The sequence below is a fragment of the Zootermopsis nevadensis genome, unplaced genomic scaffold, assembly GCF_977971745.1.
Source record: "Zootermopsis nevadensis isolate Lab colony 2312 unplaced genomic scaffold, Znev_1.0 Znev_ptg000030l, whole genome shotgun sequence".
In the NCBI taxonomy this organism is placed as follows: domain Eukaryota; kingdom Metazoa; phylum Arthropoda; class Insecta; order Blattodea; family Termopsidae; genus Zootermopsis; species Zootermopsis nevadensis.
Window position 1 is genome coordinate 22,321,566 of NW_028259162.1, and position 14,443 is coordinate 22,336,008.

The following is a 14,443-nucleotide window of genomic DNA, read 5'->3' on the forward strand; positions in this document are numbered from 1 at the left end:
ACACCCTGCCTGCCACCGGCCCCTATCCGAGCCAGACGAATTCAACCAAGTCCCGCGTTCCCACGAGGTCTCTCACCTTCAGTTCTTATTCAGATTTGTTAGAATTTCACGTTCCCTTCGAAAGTACCCGATATTTTCCTTCTCGTTGCTCAGTTCTTTCCAATTATGTGCCACCTCCTTCCTCTGAGGAAGCATTTTTCGCCCTTAACAGACGCACTTTCGCCACACTCATACAACAAAATAACAGGAATCATATTTGAGTCATTGCCTGTTTAGACAATAGGAGACGATAGATAAACCATTCTGAACCGAGAGGAATTTAATCTGCTCGTGAAACATTTGCGAAAGTGATAGTTGACTTATGTCGTAAGTATTTCAAGTTTAATGACACTTGCATTTTAAAGCTGCTTCAATTATTTTGAAAAGAAAAAATGGTCTGCGAGTTTCGTAAAATCTCCGCATGCACAGATCCTATTATCAGTTTTAACTAAAAATTATCCCCCAACGAAACACGTAAGAGTTTGGCGCTAAAATCGACAGACAGATTTACAATATGATCCGTCCATTTTTAAGAGAACTTTACCGCCAACTATTACTAACAGTCGATAGTAACACTGTGTGGGATTTCGCGCTCCCTTTCGACATGAGCGAAATCACGGCCAGAGAATGGGGCATCCCTTGCGCGCAGGGCAGGGGAATCCCATCACCTTCACCTCTGAGTCGCAATAAATATGTTGGAAGCATCTAACTAAGGACCTTCCGAGATTCACATTTTCCTTTATGGTTTGTAACGAGACCAGATAAACGATTGCATGTAAATTGTTCAAAATCCAATAAACCATAAAAATTAAGTTTAGTGTAGAAACTTGACATGTATGGGACTTTATTATAATTCATAAAACTTCATTTGCTGTCCCTTTTTGTAAGGTCTTAGGAAGACGAATCGCTTAACGTTCTCACGTAGATAATTACTTGAATTTATGGGTATGAGTTACTGGGGATTTTATGGCCCCAAGCAGCGCTTCGAGCAGGAGGGAGCATAATTTTATGAAGATCCTCGGGGAGCGCGAGATCTCGTTCCCGGCTCGCAAAGTCTGACGCAGTACAGTCTTGGAAGCACGACAGACAGCCTCATGGACCACCGGAACAAGTAGATCTTACACCGTGCGTCGCCTCTCCGTCACTATTGCTTATAAAAAGTCGCCCTGTGAATACCGCATTTTAAATCACAAGTTCATTTCGGCGCATATCATTTAGTGCTCACGGACGCCCAATTCTTTAAAAAAAAAAGTCCACAGAATAATTTTAGCAACAAGAGTAAATCCCAAGTCTGCACAAAGAGACTCCATTCGTTCCAAACAACAAAAGAATGAAACTGTAATGAGTCAGGTGCTAGCAGATGGATGTAGTTTGTCGCCGAATATTTAATATCACATGCATAATCACATATGGTCTAGCGGTTAGAACGCTGGCCATGTAATCCTGGAATCTCTGATTCGATTCCCGGCGGTGCCCGAATTTATAACTTGTGTTGGGCAAGGCCGTGGTCTAGGCAACACGGAGTTTTCCTCCGTGGCATCCCAACAATTACTCCATTCACACACAGAAGAAGGCAATGGCAAACCACTTCTGGATCATCTGCCAAGAACGTATATGAACAGGTCCCAGTCCGAGAAGAGAAAAGGATGGAAGGATCCTGTTCATTTGGACCTGTCCTCAGACAGAACACTACAAATAAGAAAAAAAATCACATATGTGTATACTGAAGACACTGTGGATATGCTGATAACAAGTAAAGGCGAGAAAATATACAAAAATATAATTTTAAAGACGTTACTATTTGCAGATAATAAGGTGATAATACACAGCGAAGAAAATTAGCTTCAATAATGAAGTTCACTCCAGATATTTAGTAAATATTTTAGTCTGATTTATCGAAAAAGGAAGCTAAGGTCGTGGCGTATCCGAAAGGAGATCGTGCTGGCAGAAGATTTGAGTTCATGAGTAACGTACCATTTGAAAAGCGCAATATAAAGTATATTTAAAGAAATTCTGAAAGGTAGATCAGGAAACGAAAAATCAGGTTTTCAACAACTCCGCTGTATGGAAGTAGAAAGAGAGAGCTGAAAGGTGGACACAGTCTTTAGAACTGGCAGTTTTAAGAAGAGCCAAATTCAATCACACGCAATAAATAATAACAACATTGGTGAACTACACACATTCGCGATGAGATGATGATTAAACCTTTGCAGACAAGTGGACAGAACATCTAGAGGAATGCCAGATAAAAGTTCTAATCTACAGCCCGTCAGTAAAAAGAAATATTGGTAGAACATGTGCACGATGGACTATAGTCGGAATATGCTCGTAAGCCTACCCTCGGAGGGCAGAAAATATCTCTTCACATGTCAACAGTGTTCTCCTCGGCGGTGGCGCCGTGTGGACTTCTAGGAACATACAAACGTTTCGCTATAATTTTATATGCACCCACAAGTCCACACGGCGTAGAAACCGAAGATTACAGCAAAACCATCTTCGATATTCTTACGAGACACGTTTCGAGAATCTGGGCAATTTATTTTGTTATGTGTTTAATACATTTAAGTTCTGGAATCTGCTTTTCACGTTCCTGAAGACAGAGGCGATATATTCGTCCGAAACGAAGGTACCACAACGCAGAACACCACAAGAAAACATTTCACCGCTGTGAAAATACCACATTTCAGATTTAAGAAGTGGGTTTTTTCTGGTGCCCTGTATGTGCCGAAGGTGTGTTTCGAAAGATCAGATCTCATTTCTTAATCTTCGTCAAAGGACTCAGCCTATGCTGAAATCCTTTTTCCGGGGCTTATAACCCATAAGCAGCATAACTTATTCGTTGAAAATTAACAAAGAATGAGAGAACAAACAAAAATTGAGAAATTCCTTAGCCATCGTCAGTTAATTACTATTATTGGTCACAACGATTTGATATATCTCTCTTCCTTCGCAGACCCCCACAACTCTTCCGTACTATCCGGTATAACCAGGTGCTTCTGACCTTTGACCCACCGTCTGAAGAATAGTATTCATGGTCAAAATAATGTTGTCTTAACACGAGTAATGAGAATGAAACATTGCATTGCCTGTCTCGACACCAGAAGATGTTGTCCAAACACCACGAACGTCTTTCATTTTACGTTTCAGTAGCGAATGAACACGTAAAGTCCGTACTTCTTATTCTTATTCTTCTTTTGTGGAGATGGACAAAGTAATATTTTATTCACATTCGGTGAATAACATGTAAGATATTTCACCAGCCTACGAAATACGACAAACAGTGGTCCTCTTTCGGAGATCATGCAGATGGACATGACAAATCTTCAGTTGTAGACCCAGGAACAGCCACAAATTGCCTCATGAATGTTATGACAATGGGGTCTGAATGCTCTGAATAAAAAGGAGACCGACAAAATCACGTCCAGAAGAATAAAAGTCCAAGAGAAGTCCGGAGAAGCTAACGCACGCAATCAGAATGAGTGGGTACGATGCCATGCATATACAGAAGAGTCCATTCTGTATTCACCCTAAATTTGTCTGCATTTCCTGAAACGGTGGTCAGGTAATCAAGGAAAATGAAATAGCCTACCTCGATTCCCGTTTACAGAAGTCTGTGGACCAGTGCTGGGAGGCACTTGAAATTTACATTTGTAGCAACCCCCCCCCCTCCCCATTCGGCCAAGGAGTCCCGCCAAATGTCTAAATAGATCAAGTAACCTCCCACATGGGAGGTGGCCCAAGGCCCTTCAAAGCCTTGTAAAGCCACAGATGATGATGTTGATGACAAACACTAACAGAGTTCAATTACATTTAATTTTTTTGACAAAAAAAAGCTTCATATCAGCTTTTGAACGCTAGTTTGTCTCTGTTAGCTTATCGTATACAGCAAATGTAATTTTAGATGTGACTTTTCATACAATAAGCACACGAGATGGCTAAAGCCGTGTTATAACTTCCCAGTATAAAAATATCAGGTTGCTAACTGCAGTCACGTGACCTAAATGTGACACGAGCGTTGGCCGTTGGCTTCAAAGGCTGCGACTACCTCACTACACGAATACGCATTGGCCTACATTAATTACATTTTTAACTTGGATCGTGGAAAAAATCTAGAGAGTGAGTCCGAAGACAGCTGTTTCAACGTACTTGCTGCCTCCATCATCAGGACGATACGCGTCTGAAAACTTTTATCATAATACACGGCACAAGAACCCAGACGACAGCCATCTTTACTCTCAAACAAAGTAAAAATTTCAGTTAGTAAGTGAATTACTCAACAGCTTTCTTAACACCTTCAGCCTTCAACACAAATCCGAAAGACTTTGACCAAAGTTCGTTATAACGATTTCTAAACGTGTCTCACATTAATCCACGAAGGAAATGTTTAAAACAGACTGTCAGTGGCAATATTGGAACGAAAAATCCTAAATTTGGTCAGTCAAGCAGAGTTCCAGTGACTATGACTAAACTTCACGTGGACCCAACGAAGATCTTCGAATGTCAGTGTAACGAAATGTAATGATCTGTATCAGAGCGGAGCATCTGATTCACTTGTAACGCGATAACGGAGAAGACGTAGAAATGTAAGTTAATTATGTCGGGGTTTGATCGATGGTCAATGCAGTGGAAAATCAGATAGAAGCAGAAATGCAATTATGCAAAATGTTAGTCGCCACTGTAAAATCTATTCCTGCTCAGTCACTCAACAACTCCGTGGATTTATAAATAGAGGAGTTTGTTTCATGTTAAAACCGTGCAAATCACTTGCTCGTTGTTTTTAAGACTGTGTTCAAGAATGTGAAAGTATTTACGTATACTTCCAAGTTCATTTTAAGACTTTTTTTGTTTGGAATGTACTGGGATTTGAGATTTTCACGGCGGTGAATAAAAAGATGGCCGTCTTTTAGGCTGTAGCGCCGTGTACATGAGTAAACTTCACTCATCGCCCTGATGACGGAGGCAGCAAGGACATCTGAAACGGTGGTAAACTTCTACCGAATTACACGGCGCTACAACCCAGAGGACAGCCATCATCACAAACAATGAGATCACGCGTTCCACTGAAAACCACAAAATTACTAGCCATAAAAAAACAGTATTGACAACTCATTTTGAATGTCAATAAGATATTGATTCTTTTGAACTTTTACACATAAAAATCAATGATTTGAGAAAAATTTATTTTTTAAAGGTACTTTCTTTGTGCAACATTTTTTGGTGTAAGTGTGTAAATAATAAGAACAACGCAGACATTTAATTCAGGATAAAAAAAGATTTCCAAAAAATATCTACATGTGTGTCCGTGTGTGTGTCCTCCCTTAATTAATACAATAGATCCACCAGATTTATTAATGAAGTGTTAATCAGTGTTTCCGTAACTGTGGCACTAGGCAAAAGACCTTGAATTTCGCTCTTATCTGCTGTCAGGAAGCTATCCTAAAAGAGTCAGATGCCTTGTCAGTCAACACGAAGTGCAAGGGTAGCCTTAAAGCGTCCCTGTTAAGAACTGCTTCCAGATGTGTCCCAGTCTGTGATCTGGAGAGGGCGGAATGGAATTTTAAAGGACCTGAACTGATTTTTGCAGTGGCGAACGACATGCCAAGTACTGGAAATGCTGACTGTGTACAGTCCTTAACCAATCACGACTCCTCCAAAATTCTTTTGACATTTGGTGGTCGATCTTCAAAAGAGTGAGTAAGAAATGCACCAGAGGGGTGTGGAACCGCGAATCGCGCAGTGAAGACTGAACGAAAGAGCTGTCGTAGTCAGAGGATAAACGTGTGAGTGTGTATTCTCGTAGCACTGCTCTCATTCATCGAAGTTCATACGTCGAGAACCGTGGCAGGCAACAAGAGGGTCACAGAGGTATGAGGTTCCAGTAATAATTCATTACCGCTCTAGACGGTGGCTCACGCGTTTGAACTCCATATTCCGCTGACCCCCAACCCGCTGAACTAGCCTGTAACGCTACTTCCATCATGCTCAACCCCCACCCACTACAAGCGTATCGGTTTCACGGCATATTAGCACCAAAACCATTTTGTCCGTCTGTCACTCATTAGACCAACCAATTTAATTAGAATGTACCAGAGGCTTGTTTCCCCCCCCCCCCTCGTAGTGTTGTAATTTTTGTATGGCACAAACAATGTCGAGTCTGCAAATTATAGAACGCGCTTGTGGTTAAATGTAACAGCAGCATTGCTACACAAAACAAAGATGAAACATTTCCTTTCTGTCAGAACAACTGAGCGTGCCTGCATTTTCATGAAAGAGTTCGAAATGCGGAAAAGAATTAATGCATTCGCATTCAAAACAACACCAAATTCAGCCAACGGTGGCGCTAATATTATGAATACGTTCCGTTGCTTTTTTTAAACTAATTCAGATACTTCAAAAGGATAAAATGACTCATGTATAATCTCGAAAACCAGTAAACTGAGTCGATATATTTACAAGAGATGCTTCAGTTGCAATTTAGGATAATTGTGGGTTCGTTTAATCATGACGGATTGTCCATAAATTACGCATTGAACAGAATGTGAGAGAAAACTTTCGTGCTTTATATTAAGGCCGTGTTTCAGGATTCGACGGCGATTCGGTAAACATGTTTCAATATTAATCAGGAAACACGTGAGAATTTATGCTGACGATGGTGAAGATATCATATGTCTTCTGGGTTGCGATGCCATCTTTGCGGCACAACACATCTTGAAGATGAAGGCGACACGTTCCTTTGAAAAGACAGCAACCACCCAGAAGACCAGAGTCGAATTTATCATTTCGTTTTCTGGTCGAAATCGAACCCACCGATATAAAGCTGCAGTGCTACCAACCATCAAAACGGCTGTGATTTGTTATCTGAGACCAAATGCAAATTCAGACACTTTTCACACAAACAAGCTGATCGCTGGAACAAGTACACGGGATTTTAAAGTCCGAACAGACATTATTAATGTTATCCTTCATCCGGAGGACGCAGCGACAGACCTCGTGGTGGTTGCCTAACTTACCGCCAAACTCGCTTTTAAGAAAAGGCGTCACGTCGTGTGTGGACACTTTAACACAAAAGTAGTTTACGTAGATCATGAAAAAAAGTGCAAAATACGGAGCTCGGTCAGAAAACTGTCACTGCGTTCACGGATCTAAAGTCCAAATTTCAAACCAGACGCCTTAATAATGTTTAAAACTGGAGCAAAGTGTAGAGCAGCTTCATGTAGCGAAATTTTACGATACAGTTACGATAGATAGAATAAATGTATAAATATATCCTATATTCTAGCCTCCGAGAAACACCGCCCGCTTTTCGGATGTTTACAGTATCAGGCAGCTTAATTTTCCACTGCAACTGCGCGACGGTCAACATCCGACCAGAAGTGATCGCCGCCACACCAAAAGCAGCGTTAGATGACAGCTGTGTCTGCGTGCCCACCGCGTTGGGTGACAAATTTATAAACTGCGCTGAACTCAAACTGCGTGACGAATCCTTGTATGGTCGGAACAGAGGTGCGATTCAATTGGCTACTAAATCCTTACACTGGGTCTAAATGTACGGAACATTTCACTCCATAATCTGAAGCCTTATCCGTATTCCAGGTCACTGAAAGTCGACCCGCTGACTGTCGCAGCCAATTTATTCTGGTAGGCTAATAATGTCTACGTCGCTTGCTCTACTGACACATTTTCAGATATTTTATAACCTGTGAAGTCTCTCATTCCACTGTCCCTTACACCAAATGCGCCACACACCCAATTACTCTAAATCTTTCTTTATTCTCAGCAAGAAATTACTGTCTGTACCTACAACCGACTGCGGTAACCGCGTCTGCCCCCATAATGTCAGCCAATACGTAATATCTCTTTATAATATTCTGTCCAACCTGATCGACCTCTACGGTTCCCTCACACAGGCGCCATTAGCCACAGTCTCTCAATTTATCTGAGTGCCTCCCGAACCACCCAAAATTCCAGCACTCATCATCATTCTCGATTCAAACAATGAAAAACAGCTAGAGTTAGCGTACAACTTGAGTGTTCAGAAGGTCCCGGTTTGACCCCGGCCTCCTATCTTTGGAAATGACACGAATGACATCACAGTTGTCTGCAGTCAGTGATATTTGAGCGGGTTCCGAAAATGTTGTCTATCGGTTGAGCTGATATCGTGTGAGATGACGACATCACGGGCGAAGAGACTGGTCCACGTATTTGGAAAAGCCTTCAAAGTTACAATCCGCTTGCAAAATTTAATGAAAATCCGCTCAGGCGTTCTCGGTAATTTGCAGAAGACATTAATTACTTTAAACCGTTGCTTGGAAAACTTACATTCCGTCCACATTCGGGGCAGAGCTCCCTGCAACATATTTAAATGACTTTGTTTGATTTGCCCCCGCGGAAAATCGTCCCGAGCCGCAAGCAGATACCTGACATGCCGATTGAGCCCACGAGCGACACGTCTCGGTCCGCCTCAGTCCAAAGTCTGACTGCTGCTACAGCGGCGACCAACTTCCCCCAACTTTAAAATTCTCTCTCGTTTCCGGCACACCAATCGCGAAAAGCGATTCAAATGCAAGTTCAACGAATTAAAACAGAGAGAAAAAAAGACATCATAATTGATCACATGATCCATAATTACCCACTCAGATCACATCCCTGTCGAATGCAGGAGTGTCCCTGAATACGTTTATTCGTGAGATTTGAGTTTCTCAAGGAGTCGAATACGCCTTCTGGGTTGTAGCGCCGTGTACCCTGGCGTTGCGGAGGTCCTTGCTGGCTACATCATCACCCAGAAGGCAGCCATCTTTGTTTTTATCCTTCATTGTGGGCACTCAAATGGGAAAGTCAGCGAAAACTGAGACACGTGTCCATGCCTGGATCCCGTCGACTAAGCCTACGTTATTAGCCCGGTGACGCTGTGTTCAGACGCTGCTCAACTGCGTCCAATTCCACGAGCCTCGTACACAGCAGATCCACGTAATTGTTAAATCTCTTGTTGCAATTAACAACAAAGTAGCTGTGCGAGCAGTGGGATACGGTTTCCATCTAATTACTTCTGTGAGATCGTATAAAGGAACGTTACACGCAGGCAGTGAAACTACACAGACGGATCCAATAACACCACCTGCTTAATTTTCCTGGAATTACAGGCACAGTAATCGATTTCGAGAGATTTTCACTGGTGCTCCCTCTACACCACGTCATCCCTTACATTTTCACGTATAAACGGTCGATGTTGAAATGCAGAAGAGAACGATCGAAGTTAAATTCAGGTGGAACGATCACGTTACATTGGGTCCGGATGTCTCCCCCTCTTCAGGAACCGTCGCGACGTCACTGTTTCACAGGTTGTGTCACAGGTAACATGGAACTCGAGACAGAATGACAATACGTATCAAATTAAACAGGTGTTCCTCTCAGTAACTCTAAAGTTGACGTTTTACTACATACATGGAGAACAAACGTCTGGCACGTCATAACCAACCTACAGATAATGCAGAAGAGCCATCGAGGCACTTTGTCATTAACAACGTCTCCGTTAAACACATTATTTTGTAATCCGACGAACATACACCATCATAAGAGTCAACAGATTTTGTTCTTAGGTCGTTCCGGTAATAAATGTCTAAACAACAGCGTCGGGCTATGTCCGATGTTAACAAGCCATCTGTAGTATTTATTGCTACTTAGACTAACTAACTAACTAACTAACCAACTAGGTGGCTTACCGAACCCAAAGGTTCATCACCGAACTAACCAAAGCCCTCCACCGGACCCTGTCCTGGGCCAACAAAATCCAGACTCCTTCAACTCCTATCTCCCATAGATCCCGCCTGAGATTATCCTCCCATCTACGTCTAGGTCTCCCCAGCGGTCTCTTCCCCTCAGGCTTCCCAAATAGTGGACCCAACCAACCAGATGGCTTACCGAACCCGAAGGTTCATCACCGAATTAACTAAAGCCCTGTCCTGGGCCAACAAAATCCAGTCTACTTCAACTCCTATCTCCCATAGATCCCGCCTGAGATTATCCTCCCATCTACGTCTAGGTCTCCCCAGAGGTCTCTTCCCCTCAGGCTACCCGACCAATACCCGGTGCACACCTCTTGTCCCATCCATGCGCGCTACATGCCCCACCCATCTCATTCTTCTCGACTTAATAACCCTGACAATACTGGGGGAGGAGTACAGATTTTTAAGCTCGTAATTATTGCTGCTTAGACTATGGACTATTATGAGTCAACAGAAGCCGATCTGCAACACCTCCGCCATTAGCCCCATTGCCACTCCTCAAGACCTTTGGAACCCGTTTTAGAGGTTAGCAATGCAGTGTCTGCAGAGGAACAAATCTCTTCTGAACTTCACTTGGCGCAGACAGACAGACAGACTTGGGCCTCGCCCAAGTATTAATGATAAAGGTCGCTGTAACTACCAGGTTTCAAAGTACATTTGACTTTAACGCCTTATTCCACAGATTTTGTACAAATGGTGCATGCTAACTACCGCTCAGTTACTGTATCGGGCGCGAATAAAGATACGAGTTAGTTCTGATGATCTGGAAGAACTGGTCCAGCGAAGGGCCTTTCTTTAGCGCTGCTGAACCTCCGAGTTACTCGTTTTAGGTCACAAAATCGGCCGTAACTTCGTTTCGTCCAACGCTTATGGCCTCCGTAAAGCCGTCACACCGAAGGTGAACGACCATTTGATGTTTTCGACAGATCTGGGAGTTATTAGGCGATGTTTCACTGTCAGCCGTGTGAGATGCTAACTGGTCCATGTCACGGTGTATCTCCGCGCCGAGAACGTAATTTAGTCGAGCCTACTCTAGTGGAAGGAACGCCATCCATCAACATCTCCTCGCTGTTTATCGCACGTTTTCTGTATTCATGGCTTCCATTGTAAAACGACGGATCAAATTACTTGCCCTGGAACATCTGCTGATGTGGAGAAGCACAGTCAGGCTGACAGAGGGTTCCCACCCCCTTGCATGCCGAAGCAATTGCGACGCTAATGCACTTACACGTCTAATCATCCCTACCCGCGTTCATTCCTATTCTTATTCTTCCCTTCGGTTCCCCGGTCCTCAATAATAATTACGTTAACATAAATTACAACTGAGGTAAAGTCACCCAGCTGACTGGAGATCATACTTCGTATCCGGGAGGTCCGTAGTTTCAAAACTGGGCCCTGCCTGCGACAGGGCCATTCTTCAGTATTTAAAAGCAAATAATTGAGTCTTTATGAGTTTCAACGGCCGGGGTCCTGCGTGATTAACATTTGACGTGTTAAATCCACGTAACGATACTACATAACGTGTGAAAATATTTAATCAAGGAGCAATAACTACGAACAGAGCCAGAAGTTAGACATTTTTGAATACACAGCTTCACATAGGTGTACATTTTTAGAATCCCACATTAAGTTTCGATAAAGTTGCCGTTACTTCAGAATTTTAAAAACCGTCATGTATGCATCTTTAAAACAGAAGCTTAAAACGATGTTATTTGGGATAATTTCAGTGTCGTTTCTGAATATAAAAACGTAAATCGTGTGTCGGCCAGACAAGCAGACGTCCTAAAATAAATGTAAGTAACAAAAAAGTACTCGCCTGCTGGTTATACAGGGTGCTACGATTACGGCGTCCAGTAAGAACGCCAGCTCCCGTTAACAAACGGAGCAAATGAGATTCTCTATTGCACAGTTTTGCGTGGTAAGACGTGACTTATCGTCTGGACTCAGAAAGCTGTAACAATTATGATTCTGCGAGTACCTTACTACCGTGAAAGATCTCAAGTTCTAAATTTGTGAAATATATCCATGAGGATTTCACAAACAGTAGTCCTACGCGGGCAGCTCAGTTAATAATAAAGTTGCAAACGTGGAACGCGTATGCAAATGAAGTTTATTCAATTACCATCGTTAGAAAATCGAACACGGGTAATTGTACCCAAATATAGCTGTCAATTTTAAAGAAACTGCTAAATCATGTTTTGGGAGGAAACTTCCTTTTGGAACGACAAACAGAACTGTCAAAAACAAAAAAGATATACACGACCGTGTACGGATTTAAAAAAATTCTTGTGTAAGAACACACACGTACACAAATCAGTCAACAAAAATGGAGAACTAAAGTCAGCAATACGAGGTAAATTATCAGACAGGAGGGTAAATATTTACGAAGATACTTAAATACAGCCTCAGATAACGTTAGGAACGCATGGAAAATTAAATTATGAAAACCGTTAGAATAAAAAGTGTCTTTACTAGGATTCAAAAAAGGTGTCTGTAGTGGTCTCGCTGATCGGGTGCAAGGCGTCTGTCTGTCTGTCTGTCCGCCTTGCCTGAGCCAAGCGGGGCTGAGGCGAGAGGCGGTTGCCCTACTCAATTCGATCTGCCTCTCTTTATTTCTTTTATGGCTAATTAATCACACACGGCAACTTCAAACTCTCTCCAGACACCCAATATCCTGTAAGTACAAATCGGATAAACGCACAGGAACAAAATTACAGCTTGCAACACTCCAGGCCGGAAAGCTTACTCGTTCAATACCGAAAACCGAAAATTTGGAAATGTTCTACACCAGCTGGTTTAGCAACCCTCGGGCCGCTGGTCGCATGTGGCCCGTCGATTTGTTCTGCCCGGACCGCGAGCATATTTGTAACGATGCGAATAAGATCGCTCACTTGCGATCAGAAAACGTTTTGTCAGAATCTGGCAGCACACAACGCTGTGAGAAACTGCGTCTTCATGAAAAACAGCTGGACACACGCAATATAAAACTGATACTGAACGAATACTGAAGTAAAATCAGTGTGAGACGTCTGACTACGACTAAATAAGATTAAATATGTTTTCTGCAACAACACGTAAAAATGCCATTTAGCGGCATTTATAATGACTCGCCACGGCGCTTCAAGAATCTGTCCTAATTTAAAACCACGCCGTCCGCGAGTCGATAGGATGGCACGAATGTGGGCCCCTGGAAGAGGATGGGCAACCCTGATCTGCAGGGAAGCATTTACTGACGTGTGTCCGATGCCAGCGACGGAGCTCCACTGTCCCAGACAGATAACGGACAGCAATTCCTCAATTCGCCGTTTTAAAACTTTCTCTTGTTGGCTTTTCCGTGGACTTAATGGCATTTCCGTACCTTAATTCTTAGGTCTCGTGCCTTCCCACCCATTTAATGTTCCTTCGCACATCCCGCGAATTGTTAGAAGCACGCACAAATGAATAAAGGTGGGCATAAGTCATGCTTTATAAAATGAAGTGCCACTACATAAATTTAAACAAGGAATTGTTTTAATCGTGCACAGAATAAAATTATCACGTATGAGTTTATTTTTATTACACTGTAACTTGTTAGACGTTCAAGCACGTTGTACAGAATAATAGAACACACCCAAAGAACGAACGGCAATTTCTCCGCGACGATGAACTATATAACCTGTGGAACTATTAGGCCCATCACGCGCGGAGCACTGAAATGCAGATGAACTAATTATTTTCCTAATTTGTCCATGAAATCGAGTAGACAACACTCCGACGTCTGGTAGCAATTAACTCAGAAATAAATTGAAGTCCCATCAAAATAAGCACGCACGTATTTTTTCCAGAAGCGTGTCTCTGCCAAGCAGAGAGTCAACCTGTTTCTCGCCACGTGCAGGAAAAGCCGATGGGCCTTCGCCACCTCGAGCTTGCGTATTCAGGAGGTGTCCCAATTCCACACTCGCGACCGGCGTAACCAATACGTACGTGCCTTGATTGCCACCCGCCACGCTGTGTACACTCTACGTGACACGAAGGACGTGCACGGTCCGGGAAGAAACCCGGCTCCGACCTCATTCGGTTTACCGGCTGTCGTTACCGGGTATCTTCGTGGTTTTCCTCCAAACGAATGCATTCTCGGTTGCATTAAGCTCTTTGTCTTCAATAAACACAGAAGGACATGATTACGGCATCGAAATGAGGCAGAATGAGGAAAACCACAAGCTTTTAGGCAAACTTACCAGTTGGAGGACGATGTGCTGGAAGAGTTCCCCTTCTGTTCGTAATCGTGGGCTGTGTTTCGAACGTTGTAGGTCTTCTGGGAAAAGTCCTGGATTTTTCTGCCTGAATATGTTCTTCGAGTAGATGTCATGTCCGCTTCGATTTCAAGTTCCCCTGAAAATAAAAATTGCAAGACGTGAGTTAAGGCCTCACCAACGGTAAATATTTCTCCCTCTGTTAACTCTGGGAAAAACGAAATTCACGTCAAATGACAATTCCTTTCTGGACTAAAAGGAAGTGGCAATTATTCGCCTTCGAACCTCCAGACCATGAAATGGTGGTTCGTGTTTGTGTGTTTCTCCGAAAGCCAGAATTTGCTATCACGCACGTTCATAAGCATTACCAGAATCCACGCTTCTGTTGTA

The 14,443-nt window shown here is 42.9% G+C and overlaps 1 protein-coding gene across 6 annotated transcripts in view; it reads right to left on the reverse strand.

Moving 5' to 3' along the window:
- The window catches only part of LOC110836352 (protein O-mannosyl-transferase TMTC2), a 745,449-nt gene that overhangs the window by 510,314 nt on the left and 220,692 nt on the right, over positions 1 to 14,443 (reverse strand). For all 6 annotated transcript variants that reach the window (XM_087359005.1, XM_087359009.1, XM_087359004.1 and 3 more), the window contains one exon: positions 14,039 to 14,192. The gene's annotated coding sequence lies outside the window, so the exon portion shown is untranslated. The remainder of the gene's footprint in view (positions 1 to 14,038; positions 14,193 to 14,443) is intronic.